The following is a 19,700-nucleotide window of genomic DNA, read 5'->3' as shown; positions in this document are numbered from 1 at the left end:
CTCCGATGTTTTCAACATCGGGAGGCGCGTTCAGTCGAGGCGAAAGTTTACCCGTCTACTGAGCTTAATTTCCTCTACTCTGGAGGTGATCGTGGTGATTCCTGATCATGACACGCAATAGTCTGAGGAGGATTAGGGGCGTCTACGTAGTCCATTGTTATGGTTCAGTTTGCTTCACAATCCAATCCCAACCCTACTTATTCTGGGGGCCTCGGTGGGGCTTCGCGTCATCAAACTCCTCCAAAGGAGGTTTCTCAGGCCCGAACGGCCTTGGTGCTGGTCCCTTCGTTCTTGCTTGGAATCTGCAGAATGATTATTGGTTGTATGTACGTACCAATGTCGTAGAGTTCACCCACCATGCTTTTCTACCGGCTGCCATCACTGATATGGATGCAATGGGTAGTCCTACACTATCCCATAATATGTCATAAAGCGCTGCACAGGACATGTTCTACTTGGTTGTTGGCTCCTGTCATGTCCAACTTCTTTAAGAGATGGAGGTTATCCATGCTGGTTGTGTTGTTCGAGACACTAAGCACAAGCATCAGATCTCTGAGCTTGAAAAGGATGCCCAACGTTTCGATCAAAAGTATGACTTTTTGGCCTCGAAGAAAGCTGTTATCGAAGCTAAGGTGGATTCCTTGGTACATGCCAATGAGGAGTTAATGATTCAAAATGAGAGCCTTGAGCAAGACGTTGCTGGTCGTGACAAGCTCATCGAGGAAATTCGAGCTGAAGCAGAGGCTTTGTGCTGTGACCGGGATTGGCTCCTACAGGTGGTAGTCATGCGTATTATGGACAAATTGATCGAGCACCCGGAGTTTACCAGTAGGATCAGCTGAATTCGACATGTTGCCTTTGTTGTCGGTGAGGAGTCAGGTCGTGCTAGGATGAAGGCGGAGATAGACTCTGGGGCTCATGATCCTGAAGGTAGTGATTCTAGGTCCATCCATACTGCCAGTCTTAACGATGTGTTGCTTGCCTTTGTCATAATTGACCATGTTGTCATTATGGGCTTCGGTTATCTTGATATGGCTGGGATACGACAACTTTGTGTGTTGGACGATGCAGGTGAGCATGCGGATGATATTCTGATTGAGACGGTTGGTGGTGGTGTTGCAAGAGCTGGTGGTGATGATGTGGGAGCTGGTAGTGGCGGTGCAGAGGCTAGTGGTGGCGATAAGATGGGAGCTGGTGGTGGTGATGATGTCGTTGGTTCATAGGGTACGTTGCACCATGTGCTGCCCTACGGGGTGTGAAAAAGTTTATGAAGCTTGTTCTTTTACTCTTTCGTTTGCTGTTTGTTTGTGTTTTTATTTTTTTTGTATGTAGCCTTACATGGCGTGAATTGTTGGCGACCTCTCGTGGCCTTGGTTGTAATGACAGTTTCATCTTTTGATAATGTATGACACTTATGTATCTGCATTGTGATGGCCATTTTGCCTTTGTGATGTGAGGCATCTTTTCTAAATGTTTTCCTTGAGCATGTGTCGAGCTTATTTTGCTTGTTTCGTTCTTTCTGGATTGCGACGACCCCTTCATGCTAACTTTCCCATGTCATACTAAATGCTATAGACCTTTGGGAGATGTTTTAGGCCCTAAGTTCGGGTATGTTGGGCTTTTATGAGCTAGCTCTGCCCTTTGGGTAAGATACACTGAGCATCTAAGTTTTTTGTGGCTGTTCTGAGCCTTTCTGGTCACCATATATTGCGTTTTGGGCATAAATTAATTGTTTAAGAATACACTGGATATCTAGTGAAAAAAGACTAGCGCACAACATAAGATGGCTATTCTGAGCCTTACAAATACACTAAGTTTTTAATGTAAGATCTCTATTATCCCAACATATACACTAAGTATTCAACATGAAATGGCTATTCTAAGCCCAAGAAATACACTAAGTATTTAACGTAAAATGGCTATTTTGCCAAACGAACACCAAGTATTAATATGCAAGCCATACACTAAGTACTTTAAATCTTGCAAAAAAAGGTGCGCTAAGCCTTGGGATACGCTGAGTATTAGTTGCCATTCCTGGTGATCAGTCTGGAAAACGGGTTATTGTCAAGTTATTGACTGCTCCCCTTGGGTGGTGGACACTTTTGTTTTGTCCTGACCCCGTGGGATTCCTCCTTAGAAGTAGAATTTCTTTAGGTTCCTGGCGTTCCATGCTCTAGGGATCGTCTTTCCCTCCATCGTCTCAGGCGTGTAGGACCCGTTGCGATGTGCTTCAATTACCTTATATGGTCCTTCCTAAATGGGAACTAATTTCCATCGTGGTTGGGCATGGATCACCTCGTTCCTTCTTAGGACATAATCTCCTATCTTGAAGGCTTTTTCTCTGACTGTATGGTTGTAATATCTTTCTACGGCGCCTTTGTAGGCCGCCTGGAAAATGTTTGATTGCTCACGTCTTTCTTCAGTTAGGTCTAAGCTTAACCTCAGGTCTTTGTCATTACTCGTTTCTTCAACATGGAGCGTACAAGGCGAGCCAATTGATAGCTCTACTAGTAGCATTGCTTCTGTGCCGTAAGCTAAGCTGAAAGGTGTTTCTTTTGTGCTTGTTCTTGGTGTGGTTCTATACGACCAAAGTACTCCTGGTAACTCTTCGACCAAGTTACCTTTGGCCTTCCCAAGTGTTTCTTGATTCCGTTTACCAATGTTCGGTTGGACACCTCAATTTGGCTGTTAGCCTGGGGATGTGCCACTGATGTGAATTGCTGCTCGATTCCTTTTGCAGCGCACCAACTTCGGAATGGGTTTTCTGCGAATTGTAACATGTTGTCACTAATCAGTACTCTAGGCATTCCAAACCTCATCATGATGTTTTCCCATAATAATTTGATCATTTGTCTTCCTAATATGCATGCTAGTGGTTGGGCCTCTATCCATTTGGTAAAGTAGTCGACCACAACTACCATGTACTTCACTTTTCTAGTGGCATTTGGGAACGGTCCGACAATGTCGATTCCCCACTGATAGAAAGGCAAAGGGCTGGTGATGCTTGTCAGGGGCATCGGGGGAACCCCTTGCACTGTAGAGTAGGTTTGGCATTCTACACATGTTCGCATAATTGTTGTCGTGTCTTGATGTATGCTTGGCCAGTAAATGCCCATCCAGAGTATCTTCCCCGTGAGATCCCTTGCTCCTTCATATGCGCCGTCTGGCCCGACGTGCGTCTCCCGAAGTGCTTCTTTGCCTTTAGCTTCGTCTATTCATTTCAACCATGGTTTCATGAACCCTTTTCGATATAGCACCCCTTCTATAATCGTATACAGTGGCGCTTTGATTCTTCCTTTCCTGGCTTCTTCGTGACTGTCTTGCAAAACACCATGTTGTAGGTATTCGACGATCGGCGTCATCCAACTGTGTCGTTCTGGGGTCAAGGTGTGTACCTGGTGTTCATCTATGCGTCTTTCCTTGAGAACTTCCACCAACAATTTATTGGACAAGTGGCTGAAGCACGTTGATGCCAGTTTGTTGAGGGTGTCTGCTCTCCTGTTCTCCTTTCTTGGAATTTGCCTAATGGTGAAACTCTTGAGAGGTTTGACGAACTTCTGAATGACCTTCACGTACTTTTCCATCCACTTGTCCTTTGCTTTGAACTCTTCGTTTATTTGATTAGCCGCCAATCTTGAATCTGCCAGGTTTGTCACTACATCCGCTCCCATTTTCCTTGCCAATCATTGGTCGGCCAGGAGGGCTTCATATTCAGCCTCATTGTTTGAAGTATGAAAGTCAAAACAAAGGGCCTAAGTGATTTCTTCCCCACTTGGGCTCGTCAGGATTAGGCATGCCCCTGATCCCTCATTGCTAGACGCCTCGTCGGTGTATAGGGTCCATTCTTGGCTACTTTCTTGTCGGTGTGAATCTGGTAATTCTTCCTCGTGTGTGGCTACTTTTACTTCTCCTGGTATTTCAAGAAGAAAATCTTCCAGCGCTTTCCCTTTGATGTTGGTACATGGGCGTTAGCTGATATCGTGTTCCCCTAACTCAATCGCTCACATTGCCAGGCGCCCGGATGTTTCTGGCTTAAGTAGTACCTGTTTGATTGGCCAACTTGTCAATACTTCTATCTAGTGCGCCTAGAAATATTATATCAGGTGTCGTTCCACATAAATGAGTGCAAGTAGCAGCCTTTCTAGGATAGGGTAGTTTGTGTCTGGCCCTTGTAGAGCCCGGCTGACAAAATAGACTGGTATCTGCTTTTTTTCCCTTTCTACTACCAATACCGAGGAGATGGCTTCGTTTGACATTGAGAGATATACTTGTAGTGTCTCACCCGAAATGGGGTTGGTGTAACGCCCTGTTCCAAATTTTTTCCTATTTCAGGGTGGTGACCAAAGATCGGGTATTATCATGCTTAGGACCTTGAGGAAATGATGTCTAAACTTATTTGGATGTGGGTGATGTAAATTTAGATGAACCGGGGGTTCAGCTTGTGTTTTGGAGTCAAAGGGGTATTTTGGTAAAGTGTCATCTCGGACTTTTATGGAAATTGGATTTTGTTCGGGAAATTTTAAGACGGTTATGAGATGATTAAAGCGTAGAGCGTCTTGTTACCTTTTCATGGATATAAGGATCGTCGAAATCGGATTTATAATGAAGAAGTTATGGCCTTCAGAAGAATTTAGGGTTTGGGGAAAATCATAGTGCGCGGGGCGTACATGGGGAGTACGTAGGGCATACTGGTGCAAGGACCATTACGCGATGCGTACACTAGTGTACGCTGAGCGTAGTCAAAAGTAAGGATTGTGAAGCCTCGGCCTCGTACGCTAGGTGTACGAGGGGTAAGCTAGGCGTACGAGGAGTGTAAAGAACCCTAAATTAATTGTGTTGTACCCTATTTAAGCACCTTAAGTCTTTAGGGCTGGCCTCTTTACCAGCCCCTAAACCTTCTAAAAACCCTATATCGACCCTTAAGCCTTCTTTGTGGTGTTTTGAGCTCTTGAGAAGATTTTGGGGTCATTTTTGCCCGTTGTGAAGGAAGTAAAGAAGATTGTATGTGCTTTTCTTGGTGAGGAGCCTTTAGATCCAGAATCATCACCCTTGTTGCAAGACTTTGGAGGTATCAAGTTCATACCTTGTCTTGTAGATGTTTAGATATCTTTATGGCTTGATTTGTTATGTTTTTGGTCCCTTTTTGGGTTGGGTGTTGTGTTAAGATGTTTGAAGGACTTATTCTTTTAGATTTGAGCTTGTTGGGAGTTCCTTAAACATAAAGGTGCCAACTTTATGGGGTATTGGGTTTCATGCATGCATTAAGTCACATATTAAGTCCTTTTTAAGCTTAAGAGCTTCATTTAGCCATGCATGAATATAAAGTTAGCAACTTTAAATGATAAATCAGTCCAAGGAAGTCAGATATAGGTTGTGGAGTAAAGCATTTATGGAATAAGAGGTTAACATAGAAGATGGCTTAATGGGAGGAGTACGTTGGGCGTACAAGCCCTGAAGCATGTACGCTTAGCGTACAGCTGAGTACACCCCGCATACTCAGTCAGTAGGCTTCAGACGTTTTGGGCCTCGGTTTGGGCCATTCTTTTGGGCTTTGATGCTTAGGGCTTTGTGGGCCATCTGAATGCAATTGTTACGGACTTGGAATGTTGTTGTGGCTTGGGGAAAGGCCCATGTAAGAGTTTGGGCCTGATTTGGAAAATTGGGCCATGTATGGGCCTTGAGTGTTTATTTGGATTTTGGGCCTTTGGATTGTTGGTTTGGGCCAAGGTTGGTTCATGTTGAGTAAAGGGTAAAAAGGTCTTTTACGCTAGTTTGGCCACTTATTGAGGACCAGATCCAATTATTAATGGTTGATTATTTTGGTGATTATAGTGTGGGGATTTTAGTGGGGCAGCAGCCAGAGATTCTTTCTGTGAGATTCCGCAGTGTGAGGTGAGTTTTCCTTACTGTACTTTTGGGTCAAAGGCACCAAGGCCAGCCCTTTGGATAGTTATCCTGGTTTATCGCATGATTGTATGATATAGTGATCTATTACATTTGTGTTCTGGTATCGAGTATGTTGTTGTGCTGTAGTGATCTGTTAGATTTGTATGCTATAGTGATATGTTAGATCTGTGTTCTGGTATCAAGTATGCTGCTATGTTATAGTGATCTGTTAGATCTGTGTTCTGGTATTGAGTATGCTGTTATGCGTTAGTGATATGTTATATTTGTATGACGGTCTGTATATGCTAGCTAGGGTTGATATGGTATATGTTGATATTTGATGGTGTGTTGGTTTAAGGTGGTCCTATTGTGTGCTGAAGGCCAAGAGACCCAGGGTGGCTCAGATAGACTGTAGGCCAGAGGGGCGTACTAGTCACGCCGAAGGCCCGGAGAACGGTCCAGATAGGTTGAAGGACCGGTAAGGCGGTCGAGTCATACTGAAGGTCCTGTGAGTGTACCAGATAGACTGGAGGCGGGTGAGGGTGTCAAGTCAGACTAAAGGCTCTTTATGCATGATTTTTGTTGTTATGATTATGTTTTGTGTTGGTAGTTTGGGGGAACTCCCCTGAGCGTTGGCTTACAGTTTTGGGTTATATTTCGGGTACTTCAAAGGATCGTGAGAAGGTGAAGGCGTGACTGTACACATCCTCATGTTTTGGACTTATGATCTTGGGTAAACTCTGATATTGAACATGTTTTGAAAGCTATGATGTAAAAAAAGTATTACTTTGGGTCGGTTTTAAAAGTTTAAATTTTTCATGATTTTATGGATGTTATAAGTTGGTATTAGAGCCTTGGTTTGAGTGAATTAGAGGAACACTCGTGTGAATCCAGTCTCAAACTAAGGAAAAAGATTTTTAAAATAATTTTCCAATGGTTTTCAAAATAATCAAGGAAGATGAGATGTGTACGATCAGTCGGGGCCTGTAAGTAGACCCCAAATTACCATACTTTTATTTGAGATTAAGTTATGATTTGTTAGAACAACATGCTAGTAACATGGTAGGGATCTTCAGGAACTGTATAATAGAATTGTCTGATATATGATGCCTTGTCTCTTATAGAATAATTGATTAATTGTTGTATGACTCTTTCGCATGTGAACTGACTATTGAGTGAATGCACTAAGTCACATGCTTCATGGGTTAAACGATCTTAGGGTAAGGGATTTGATCCTGCTGCGCAACTCTTGTCTGAGTCCAACCGTTGTAGGATTGAATCTTTTAGTCTAAGATTGTTTAACTTGTGCATCATGTAATTGTGGGGTCATGTGGCCGTTAGTGGTAGGGTGAGTTATGTGGGGTCATCCGGCCAGTTGCATTATGTTTAGTCTTCCTTTAGGAAGTGAGGATTGAGTGTATGATTATGCTAGTGTGCGGGTATTGGTAGGTTTGTTATGATGATCCTTTGAGACAAGCATGGATAGGTGTGGAAGGTAGTATGGGCCCTTACTACTGAAAGCACAGGACCCGTAAGCGTAGCAAGGAAATCACAACCCCTAGGACTTTGTTGGGAGTTGGCTCCCCAGGTATGATATGCGTTTAATTTGATATCTCCCTAGTTTATGATCAGTATGGTGATGATGAGGCGATTGGATGCAGGATCCAAATCAGGATCAGGAGCTAGTGGTCAGGATAGGTCGGTGTTGTCCGTCGATTAGATGTGGGAGATGATTACCGTGGAGGTTTCTTACATTTTGCAAGAAGAATTGCCCAGTGTCGTAAATCGGATCACTGGCAAGGTGATTGCCAGGCTCGAGGAGCAAACTGCAGCTTTGCAGATTGTGAGAGGTGTTGCTAATGATACGAATACTAGGGGAGATCTGGTTGTGGGGACACAACTAGGAAAGAGGAGGAGGGCCCTCTCATCAGAGGACGAGGAGACTGAGGTTGTTGACCTGGGTACTGAAAGTCAGGAGAATCATGAGGTGTGTGGCAAGTGTAGGGGAACTCATGGATTTTCTTGTCACAAGTTTAAATGTTTCAAGTGTGGGGAAAGAGGGCATGTGCAACGGGATTGTAAGAAGGATCATATATGCTTTCACTATCACCATCCATGGCATTTTAGGTCCAGCTGTCCTGCTTTGGAGGCGGAGGGAGTTTAGGTCCCAACGCTCATCGTTCCTCAGGAGGTCAAGCTCGAGCTACAAGAAATCTCTGGTATGTAATTTGAACCCCCCCCCCCCCCAAATTTTGTATTGATATTATGGAGAAATTGTTCTTGATCGGTGTTGTATCTGCCTTGGAATCTTGTTGGGTGTTGGTAAGTAGTATCTTTGAGTTAGCTCTCCAGTTTTGCCTAATTTTTGTATTGTGAATCTTCATATGCCATTTCGCATGCCAAGAGTCATCAGTGGGTCGTATCTTGATGGGCGCGATTCAGTAGGTCAGTGGATTGATCTGGTTCCTTGGGTGGATCCAGTTCAGGGATATGGATTGGAAGATCTATGGTCAAAGTAGCAGGAATAGTTCATCAGCGAAGTCAGAGTTCGGGAATGATAACATTCGTTCAGGTAGGACCGACAGTTTTCCATGAGAGAAACTTTGGGTTCAATCACTATCGTTGCAAGGAAACGAGCGGTAGCAAGGAGATGGTGGTGCAGTCGCATGAGTCGTTAGGTCATTGGAAGTGTTAGGGGAATTTTACTATCACCAAGGATTGTAGATGGCTAGAACTCAGGGATTCATTTGAGGATGAGAAGTTAGGGTAAAGATTCGCCAATTCAAAGCAAAGGTTATGGTTTTAGTCACCAACATAAAGGGCTTAAGGATTTGGTGTGGTATCATGAGAAGTGATTGAGATTTCTGGACTTTCTAGGATTTCGGGGAGCAATGTTCGGGAATTCAAGAGTTGGACAATCATCGGGATCGGCTAGTAATGGAACGCTATTATTGGTAGACGCAGGTCATAGTCGATTTATGAGGTTAAGATGGGTTGGGAACCCAACAAATTTTATGGGATGGGAGAGCTTCGGAGAATCCAAGTGGGGGAGAATCGATTAGAACCTTCGGGAGCTGACTCGGGTGTGGAACTAGGGAAAGTTTCACGTCGCAGTCAAGAGGGAAGCGATACAAGTGGCTGTCTGGATTGAAGTTGTGTAAGTTGGGAGTTCAGGAAACTTCCAATAGTTGGTCAGCGTTTCCACTATGATGTATAGGAGGCTTGTGGATGGATCTAAGTTGAGGGTTGTGTTGGAGCCTCGCTTTCTGTTTTGGTTTAATTAAGGCTTTGGGGGTTCGAAGCATGACCTGAACACCTGATCAGATGCAGTTGGATGTGGGTTTCGACTTAGGGTGAGTAGGGTTGGGATGGTTTGGGTGCGGTAAGACCATGGGTGGTTGGAAATGCTGAAAGACTGTGATGGAATCGTAGCGCTCACCAGCTTTAGGTAGGAAATCATTTAAGGTGGTCATGAGTATAAAAGGGGGGTCAGTTTGTGCCTTGGGTATGACGAGCAAGATTGTTGGAGACCATTTCTCTGTTTTAGGTTGAGGACCATTATGGTCTGAGGTGGAGTCGGGCCTGTGTTGCTCTAGATGGGTGGGACCCGTAGGTAAGGTTCGTGTGTATATGGAAATTTAGGTGGAACCAGGTAGAGACCGTAAGGTCGAGGTTTTGGATCTTGAGTTCCATGATTGAGTGTGTGGTCAGTAAGTGGCGCAGAGGGATGCTTAGGTTAGTATATCCTTGTTTTTCGGGATAGTGGGAGCCTAGTGACTGGACCAGGTGTGAGACTGGTAGTCTCAACGATGGTTGGGGAAAATCCTTATATCCAGGTTTAGTGAGGGGTTGTTGTGAATAAGAAGATTTCGGGTGAAATGAAAATGTAGGTCCATGGATCTCGGGTTATGAGTGAACTACCGAGTTGGTTTTTGGTGTGAACTAGCGCTGGGAATCACGGGTGTGTATGTGTAAGGTCTTCATTTTAGTAGGGTATGAATTAAGTAATATGTATGCCAAGGGTATCAGTTGAAGCGTTCAGGGTTAAAGGATGGTTTCAGTTTTGATGGCAGATAAGATTCTTGTGATTGCAGTTTGGTTTGGTTCTATCTGTGTGGGGGTCAGGCAAGTATGGTATTTTGGAATTTTAATAGCGGTATGTTGATTCAGGAGTTAAAGGAAGTAGTGTATTGTTCAGCACTTGAAGGTTCATCTCCCTGTTTGTCTCCCATTGTTCATTATATTCCTGGTAAATTGTTGTCATTGGGATGAGCTTAACCTCGAAGGAATATATGTCCCTTTGGTCAAGTGAAAGGTTGTCGGCAGCAGCGTATGGTTTGTGAATCTATTTTCTAGTGGGAACTTCCGGTTATTAGAGGTTGATTAGTCCGTTGTGGGGATAAGTAGAATGGAATTAGCAATGGTACAGTATGGGCGGTCTGTCAGGGGTCAGACCAATTTGAGACTTTAGATTTCAGGTTCAGTAGACGTGGTTATTTTGCATGGGATTGTTTGAGGCTGAGAAGGATTCGTCCATCTTCGGGTTGGAGACCCCTACTAAGGTTGGTTTCGGTTGCCTTGGGAAGGATATGGAATGCTCGGGGTTGGGGCCGTGTTGCTCATGTTTTCTGACGTGCCGAGGATGGTAAGGAATGATTTTGAGGACGAAATCTAATTTAAGTGGGGGAGAGTTGTAATTCCCTGTTCCGAATCGTTTCCTATTTCAGGGTGGTGACCAAAGATCGGGTACTATTAGGCTTATGACCTTGAGGAAATGAGGTCTAGACGTATTTGGATGTGGTTGATGTAAATTTAGATGAACCGGGGGTTTGGTTTGTGTTTTGCAGCCAAGGGGTATTTTGGTACAGTGTCGGCTCGGACTTTTATGGAAATTGGATTTTTTTCGGGAAATTTTAAGACGGTTATGTGATGATAAAAGCATAGAGCTTCTCGTTACCTTTTCATGGATATAAGGATAATCAAAATCGGATTTATAATAAAGAAGTTATGGCCTTCGGAAGAATTTAGGGTTTGGGGAAAATCGTAGTACGCGAGGCGTACATGGGGAGTATGCAGGGCGTACTTGTGCGAGGACCATTACGCAAGGCGTACACTGGTGTACGCTGAGCGTAGTTAGAAGGAAGGTTTGCGAAGCCTTGGCCTCGTATGTTGGGTGTACGAGGAGTACGCTAGGCGTACGAGGAGTGCAAGGAATCCTAAATTAAGTGTGTTGTACCCTATTTAAGCACCTTAAGTCTTTACCAGCCCCCAAACATTCAAAAACCATAAATCTACCCTTAAGCTTTCTTTGTGGTGTTTTGAGCTCTTGAGAAGATTTTGGGGTCATTTTTGCCCATTGTGAAGGAACTAAAGAAGATTGTATGTGCTTTGCTTGGTGAGGAGCCTTTAGATCCAGAATCATCACCCTTGTTGCAAGACTTTGGAGGTATCAAGTTCATACCTTGACTTGTAGATGTTAAGATCTCTTTATAGCTATTTGTTATGTTTTTGGTCCTTTTTTGGGATGGGTGTTGAGTTAAAACGTTTGAAGGACTTATTCTTTTAGATCTGAGCTTATTGGGAGTTACTTAAACATAAAGGTGCCAATTTTATGGGGTATTGGGTTTCATGCATGCATTGAGTCACATATAAAGTCCTTTTAAAGCTTAAGATCATCATTTAGCCATGCATGAATGTAAAGTTAGCAACTTTACGTGATAAATCAGTCCAAGGAAGTCAGATCTAGGTTGTGGAGTAAAGCCTTTATGGAATAAGAGCTTAATGTGGAAGATGGTTGAATGGGAGGAGTACGTTGGACGTACAAGCCAGTACGTGTGTCGTACAAGCCCTAAACCATGTACGCTTAACGTACAGCTGAGTACACCCCGCATACCCAGTCAGTGGGCTGCGGACGTTTTGGGCCTCGGTTTGGGCCATTCTTTTAAGATTTGATTCTTAGGGCTTTGTGGGCCATTTGAATGCAATTGTTTTGGACTAGGAATGTTGTTGGACCTTGGGGCAAGGCCTATGTAAGAGTTTGGGCCCGATTTCGAAAACTGGGCCATGTATGGTCCATGAGTGTTTATTTGGATTTTAGGCCTTTGGATTGTTGGTTTGGGCATAGGTTGGGTCATGTTGAGTAAAGGGTGAAAAGGTTTTTTACCCTAGTTTGGGCACTTATTGTGGACCAGATCCAATTATTGATGGTTGATTGTTCGGTTGATTGTAGCGCGGGGATTTTAGTGGGGCAGCAACTAGAGATTCTTTCTGTGAGATTCGGCAGTGCGAGGTGAGTTTTCATCACTGTACTTTTGTGTCAAAGGCACCAAGGTCGTCCCTTTGGATGGTTATCCTAGTTTATCTCACGATTGTTTGATATCGTGATCTGTTAGATCTATGTTCTGGTATCGAGTATGTTGATGTGTTGTAGTGATCTGTTAGATTTGTATGCTATAGTGACCTGTTAGATCTGTGTTCTCTTATCGAGTATGTTGTTGTGTTATAGTGATCTGTTAGATTTGTGTTCTGATATTAAGTATGCTGCTATGCGTTAGAGATCTGTTAGATCTGTATGAAGGTTTGTATATGCTAGCTAGGGTTGATATGGTATATGTTGATATGTGATGGTGTGTTTGGTTGAGGCGGTCCTGCTGTATGCTTAAGGCCAAGAGAACCAAGGCGGCTCGATAGACTACAGGCCAGAGGGGCATACCAGTCAGGCCGAAGGCCCAGAGAACAGTCCAGATAGGCTGAAGGCCCGGTGAGGCGGTCCAGTCATACTGCAGGTTCTGTGAGCATACCATATGGACTGAAGGTCGGTGAGGTGGTCCAGTCAGATTGAAGGCTCTGTATGCATGTTGTTTGTTGTTACTATTATGATTATGTGTTGTGTTGGTACTTTAGGGGAACTCACTAAGCGATGGCTTACAGTTTTGGGTTATGTTTCAAGTACTTCGGAGGATCGTGGGAAGACGAAGGCCTGACCGTATACATCCTCATGTTTTGGACTTATGATCTTGGGAAAACTCGAATATTGAACATGTTTTGAAAGCTAGGTTGAAACAAATTATGACTGTGGGTTGGTTTTAAAAGTTTAAATTTTTCATGATTTATGGATGTTACAGCTGGCCAGTGTAATTAGTTTATGTAGGGCCTCCTTGATCTGTTGGAGCGTTGTTTCTGATGCCAGCGTCCATTGGAAGTTTCTTTTCTCGATGCATCCTTTGAGAGTGTGGAAGAGTGGCATGGATTTCTCTGCCGATTTGGAAATAAAACGGCTCAAATCGGTCAGTTTACCATTCAACCTTTGAGCATCTCTCAAGGTGTGTGGAGATGGCACGTCCATCAATTCGTCGACTTTGACTGGACTGGGTTGTATTCCTTCTTTGGTGATGTAGTACCCCAGGAATTGCCCTTCTTCTATGCCAAAGGTGCACTTCCCCGGGTTCAACTTCATCTTGAACCTTTCCAACATTCGGAGTGTTTCTTCTACGTCTTTCAGCAGCCTTCTTTCATCTTGCTTTTTATGACCATGTCGTCAACATAAACTTCCATCTTTCTTCCGGTCTCTTAAGCGAAGATGGAGTCAACGAGGCGATGTTAGGTTGCTCCTGCATTCTTCAGACCAAACGACATTTTTGTATAACAAAACACGCCATGGTCCGTATAAAAAACGGTCCTTTCTTCGTCCTCTTTGCTCATCAGGATCTAGTGATACCCCTTATATGCGTCTAAAAAACACTTCAATATGAATCCTTGTAAGTATTCCACCTTGTGATCTGGCATGGTTAACAATCCTTGGGCAAGATTTGTTTAATTTAGAATAGTCAATGCACATACACCAAGTGCCATCGTGCTTTTTAACCATGACTGGATTTGCAATCCAAGTCGGGAAGATTGCCTCTCGGAGTATTCCTGACTTGGTCAACTTGTCGACTTCAACATTGATCGCCATGTTCATGTCTCCCCCTTGAACTCGCTTTATATGTTTGACCTCATTTGCCCCTTGTTTTATCATGATTTTGTGCTCTATGATTTACCTATCTACTCCCACCATGTTGGTAGGAGTCTTGGCGAAGACATGCTTGTATTTATTTAGAAGATCGATCAGTGCATGCATTGTCACTGGAGGAAGGTTAACCCTATGTTGACCGGCTGATTTGGATATTCTCTATTGATGATCTCATTTTCGCTGATCTGCTCTCCCCGAGACCTCTTAGCTTCTTTTGTGATCTCTTTCTGCTACATGATTTCATAGCACCACAATTCTTTTGGTGGTGTTGCTAGGACCGTCCCCGGTCCTTCTGTTGTGCTAAATTTTACTACTTTGTGCATTGTCGATGGGATTGCTGCAAATTTAAGTAGGGTCGTTCGTCCAAGGATGACATTGTGTTCTGTTGGATGCCTGATTACAACAAAGTATACGAGGGTTGACTTCCTTTTTGTCTTGTCATAGCTGATCAGCGTGAATGGCAGGTGGATTGTGCCCACGGGTCACATGTTGTGCCATGTGAAACCCTTTAATTGTCCTGTCATAGGCTTGAGGTTCCCTTTCCACTTATCCGGAATGAGACGGAAACAATACACGTAGATAATGTATGCTGAACTTCCAGTGTCTATATACACCCAGTGTATAGTGATGTATTTGATGGACCCTTAAATTATGAGCGGGTCATCTCTTCACCAACCTACAGGTTGTAGATATTTTTCCGAGAACGTTAAGCCATGCATGGATTTTACAAGGTTGTCCGACCCGTTGCATTCTCCTTGCCTCCTTCTTTTGGATCTGATCATTAGGATCTCATGGGGCTGGTCGTGTACTTTTGCAGCGTCTTTAGTGTTTTCGGTGTCAAACTTGGCTCGGAGACTCCGTGCGACCTCTATCAGGTTTCCTTTTAGTTCTTTCTCCTCCATTTCCCTTTTTAGTACTCAAATGTTAGTAGTGTCGTTTGTCTTGCTCTTATGGTATTCACAGTACCGTCCTTTTACTCCTTTTGTTGGTTGTCTGTCAGAGACGGCATAGACATACGGTCATATACCTCTTCTATCATCTCTCTGCAAGTGTATGTTGCCGCCAGGAGTTTCTTGGTGGTGTTGCGGCTGGCTATGGTGCTTTGTGGCTGAGGCAGTCATGGCGTTCAAGTACGCTTGTTTGGCTGCCTCTCCTTTTTCTTGCATTAGGTAACATTCCACCTTTTCTTTTAGTCCAACACATGTTTGGGGTTTCTTCCTCATGAGCTTTTGGGATAGTGGTCATGGAAGAAGACCCCATGTGAAGGCTCCTGCTATTAAACCCTCGTCGTACCTCGAGACGTCTAATGTGGGATTAGTGAACCTGGTGAAGTATTCTCGCACTGTCTCTCCTTCCTTTTGCTTGCAGCCAATGATCGAGTGTGAATCTCCTTTGTATTTTCATAGTTGCGGGAAATTCTTCATGAAAAGATACTTTAGATGGCCGAAATTTTAGATGCTCCCAGGGCAAAGTGTTTTGAACAACGTTCCCCTATTTCCGTCTAGGGTTGTTGAGAAATACGATCACCAGAATCGCTCGTCCAACTTTAATGAGGTCATCGTCCATTCGTACGTGTCGATCTCACTATCTGGATATGTGGTTCCATTGTAGGTCTTAAGGTGTAGCAACTTTGCTGTATTTGGGATTTCATAGTCTAAGAGTTCCTTAGCGAACAGAGATGTCATGCTCCTAGACAAACAATCTTGGTTTGGGATTAGAAAGACGATGTAGGGGTCGAACTGTTAAGCAGTAAGGTATGGTTGTACCAGCATGTTGTTGTACGCTAAGAGGTGTCCTAGTGTTGGGCCATAAAAACTTTGTTGTTAAAATGGGAAAATCGGTGGTTGGGTTGCCAAGAGTGGCGGGTTTGATATGAACAGGTGGTTTGATGTGAACGGAGAGTGTTGTGAGGTTTTCGTGGAGAATGGTATTCTTGTTGCGAAAGAGGATGTTTGGAAGGTCTCCATTTTTTCTCCTGTCATCTTGCTTAACGGCGGTGCTTTTGGAAAGGTGAGCATATTGCCAGCGTTGTCCACCGTTGGTGGTGTCGTCCTGCTTAAGATTTTTGTCAGTTGTTGGCTATGTGATGAGGAATTTTGCTCCGATGCGGTGGCAGAGGGCGTCGACCCTTCAATGAATGGTCTTCATATTTCACTCATCAGAGCGGTGGTCATTGTCGAGCCACCTTGTTGTGGTGATTCACGGGCAATCGTCGTTGTCTGCTGAGGTGGGAATGGCGACTGATTCCAATGGCATCATGGACCTGATGGGGCTCGTCGGTGTTCCACTACCTCTACCGGTGTTGCCGATTGTCATCTTTGAGTGTTGTGAGGTCTGCTTTTGTTTGTCGTTCGTCACACACCAGATGGCGCCAAACGATGCGACCTGGTTCTCCGACGATGCTCTTCAAGGGTTCTGATACTCCGACGAACCTGCAAGGTCACAACAGGGAGAAACCGTCAGCCATTCTTCGGGAGTGGATCCCGGGAAAACGCTCCAACGTTCAAGTCATTAGATAGACTTGGGTTGTTTGAGGTGAACTGAGAGAAAGCGGATTACTCTTCCGGTCACTGGAGGAGGCCTTTTATACAGAACTCTCCTGCCAGTCTGTGCGAGAGAATGCCGTCAAACCCAACAGGATTGGGCGCGCTGATTGGGCAATCGTGCTCCTCATTCAGTCGGAGCTAACGATTGGTTCAGGTGATAATGCGCTGAGCATCCCTGTTGTCCTCTGGAGCAGTAATGCTTTGTTGCGGAGTAGAAGGAGCCCCTAGAGGGGCCTAACCTTCTCCACAGGCACTCTGTGCTTGGGGACGTCCGCGGGCATGAGCTTCCAGCGGGTTGAACCTTCTCCACAGGCTATACCAGGCGTAGTTGTGACTTGGGGAATTCTTGGCGCGTCTGAGCGCAGCTTTTGACCCAATCTATAGGGAACGTCATCAGTCATGGACATATGTGAATATCATGTTGAAATGGTTCAACATAGGAAATTCCATATATGAAAATATTATCGCAAGAGATTAAACAGATATCGGATTTAATGAATCGAGTCCCATATGCTTCAGATGTAGGATCGATTACATATGCTATAGTATTTACTTATTCTGATATTTCCACATTGAAAGGAAAAATGATTAGAATTTTTTGTGTGAATGGAGTTGTCAAACAACTGTCTAGAATAGTATGAGGTTTACTGAAGATTGATTGCTTATGGACAGTTGGAAGCATGGTATTGTTTGGGAGGACCATAGTGACATGTTTAAGATTGAGATAATTCTTGGTTAAAATTGATCGTCATATGGTAATATGGAAAAGTTTACATAATAAGAGTTGATTGTTAAGTCTACATGTGAATTTGAAACTTTAATGCACGAGACGTGTTCAAGGAGTGTACCTTGAATTTGAAACTTCATTACCATGGAATTGTTTCTAGTAACAAATTTTTAATGGAACATTCTGTAATATTGTTGGCTCAGTCTCTGTGACTTTGAAGCCTCGACATTACAGAAGTTCAATGCATGTTATGTTGGAATTCCAATACATTTTAGATATTGACAAGACTTTGGAATTGTGAAATGAGCATCATTGGAATAATGTCTAGTTGATCTGTTCACAAGGGATGGACCATAAAGAGGCATAATATGCATGTTCATAACATGGCATGACTGATGTTATTTAATTCAAATGGTTGGTTGATTGCTCGAAACATTATACAATGAATAAAGTCGTAATTATTATGTTGATTAATTAATAGAGAATATTTGTATTCAATAGGTTTGAGACCATAGTTAATTAGTTTATTATTATGTTTCACTTTGCATGTTTTACTTCCTAAATAATTTAATTATTCAAAGTTCCACAATCGCTCATACTTTAGGAAGTAAGTAGTGAATTAAGACTGTCATGAATTAGATTGTAGAGTGTCTAAGGAGTTTAGACATAGAAATTTTATTGCTACAACATTCATGAGTACTTAGAAATGGAGATTAAAGTATTAGATTAACCCACGCTCAGGGAATTACTTCATGGTTTCTATGACGAGTAATTCTGAGACGATAATATCTTATGTTCTTAAAACATAGATATATGAGTTGTAATTTACAAGTCAGTTATGCATTGGTATTGGGAAAGACGCATCAGTAACGTGATGTTATAAAACGTAGTGTCATGTACGATTTGATGAGTAAAGGATACAAGAATATGAGTCGAAGTTTATTCGTTCCTTTTTCCTTAACAGGAAAAGTGATATCTTTGGGCCCCTCGATGATTTGATGTTGACATTCATGTGCAAGTCCTCGCCCGGACTAAATTGATGTGTTCAATTAGTAATGTAAATCTAGTCATCATAAATCGGAAATCGGGAAACAGAATATTGGACAAAGATATTGATTATGATCATGTCTCACGTCTATATGATATCTTGCAAAACAAAGGAATATTTGATCACTTGTCTTAGGACCAATGTCTGATCGGATCAGAGTTCGACACTTGCTTTGGAAAGCACACTTTGCTGTTCGATTTAGAAGTTATACATCTAATTTAGTTTTAGACTTATCCAAGTGGGAGACTGTTGGATTAGGTGTCTAAGCCAATAACTAAATTAGTATAATGTTGAATTATTAGCAAAGTTCCTTTTGGGTTGCCCTCATAACCAGAAATAGCTAGAAATGATATTAGGAGAAAGAGAGATAAATAATATGTTAATATACTATGTGATTAATATATTAATTGGAAATAGATAATGGATATGTTAATTTATTATGTAATTAATAAATTAACATGAGATCAATTGTCATATAATTTATTTGTTAATTTATCTTATTAATAAATTAATAAGAAATCAATTTGAATTAATTAATTATTAACTAGAATTAATCTGGAATTAATTTGGGATTAATTGGAATTAATTAAAGGTGCAAGGGGTGAATTGTAATTGTTCAATAGTTGAACAAAATAAGCAATTCTAGAATCATCCAAGAGGTGGACGATTTTAGGAGCCTCCTTAGGGTTTCCAGAAGCCTCATGGATGAAGATAAGGAAATGATTTGATTTGGGATTAAATCTATTATTTAATCATTCAAATCTTGCTTTGTCCCTAAGTTACCTAAACTATAAATAAGACCGCGTATAGCCTCAATTTCGTTCATGCTCTTCCTATAAGGCTAGGGAACGAAAATTATACCTCTCTTCTCTGTCTCCTCTTCATTATAGGGTTTCTAGGTTTTCGGTGTGAGCCATTCGAGGCACGAGATTTCTGGTGCTTACTTTCCAAGGTTTTCAAGAAGGAGATTGAAGTGATTTGTTTACTACAACAAATCAAAGGTATGTAACTCTAATTATTGTATTTGATTATACTTTGGATTCATTAGGGTTCAATTTAATTTTTTTGTTGTTCATAGCATGTTACATTCAAAGTGTTCAAGACATAGATCCTTTAGGTTGCATGTTCCCTTAAATGTTAAGTGAAATTCCGCAAGCACATAGTTATTGCAATCTATAAAACCCATCAAAAACTACAGCACCAAGTTCCAAATCATGCGTCGGGTAATTCGTCGCATGAGGCTTCAACTGTCTCAAAGCGTAAGCAATCACGTGCCCCTCTACATGAGAACTGCACCCAATCGTGAGCTTAACGCGTCACAATAAACAACAAAACCATCCATGCCATCAGGAAGAGTGAGAATCGGTGCCTCGCATAATCTCTACCTCAGATCCTCAGAGGTTGCATGTTGATTAGGCCCTCACACCGCATCACCGCCTCAATCTTGGCCGGATCGACAAATATACTCTTCTGGTTGACGAT

Source organism: Lactuca virosa, chromosome 5 (assembly GCF_052849685.1).
Source record: "Lactuca virosa cultivar CGN04683 chromosome 5, Lactuca_virosa_CGN04683_v6, whole genome shotgun sequence".
NCBI classification, from domain to species: domain Eukaryota; kingdom Viridiplantae; phylum Streptophyta; class Magnoliopsida; order Asterales; family Asteraceae; genus Lactuca; species Lactuca virosa.
This window is presented reverse-complemented; position numbering follows the sequence as displayed.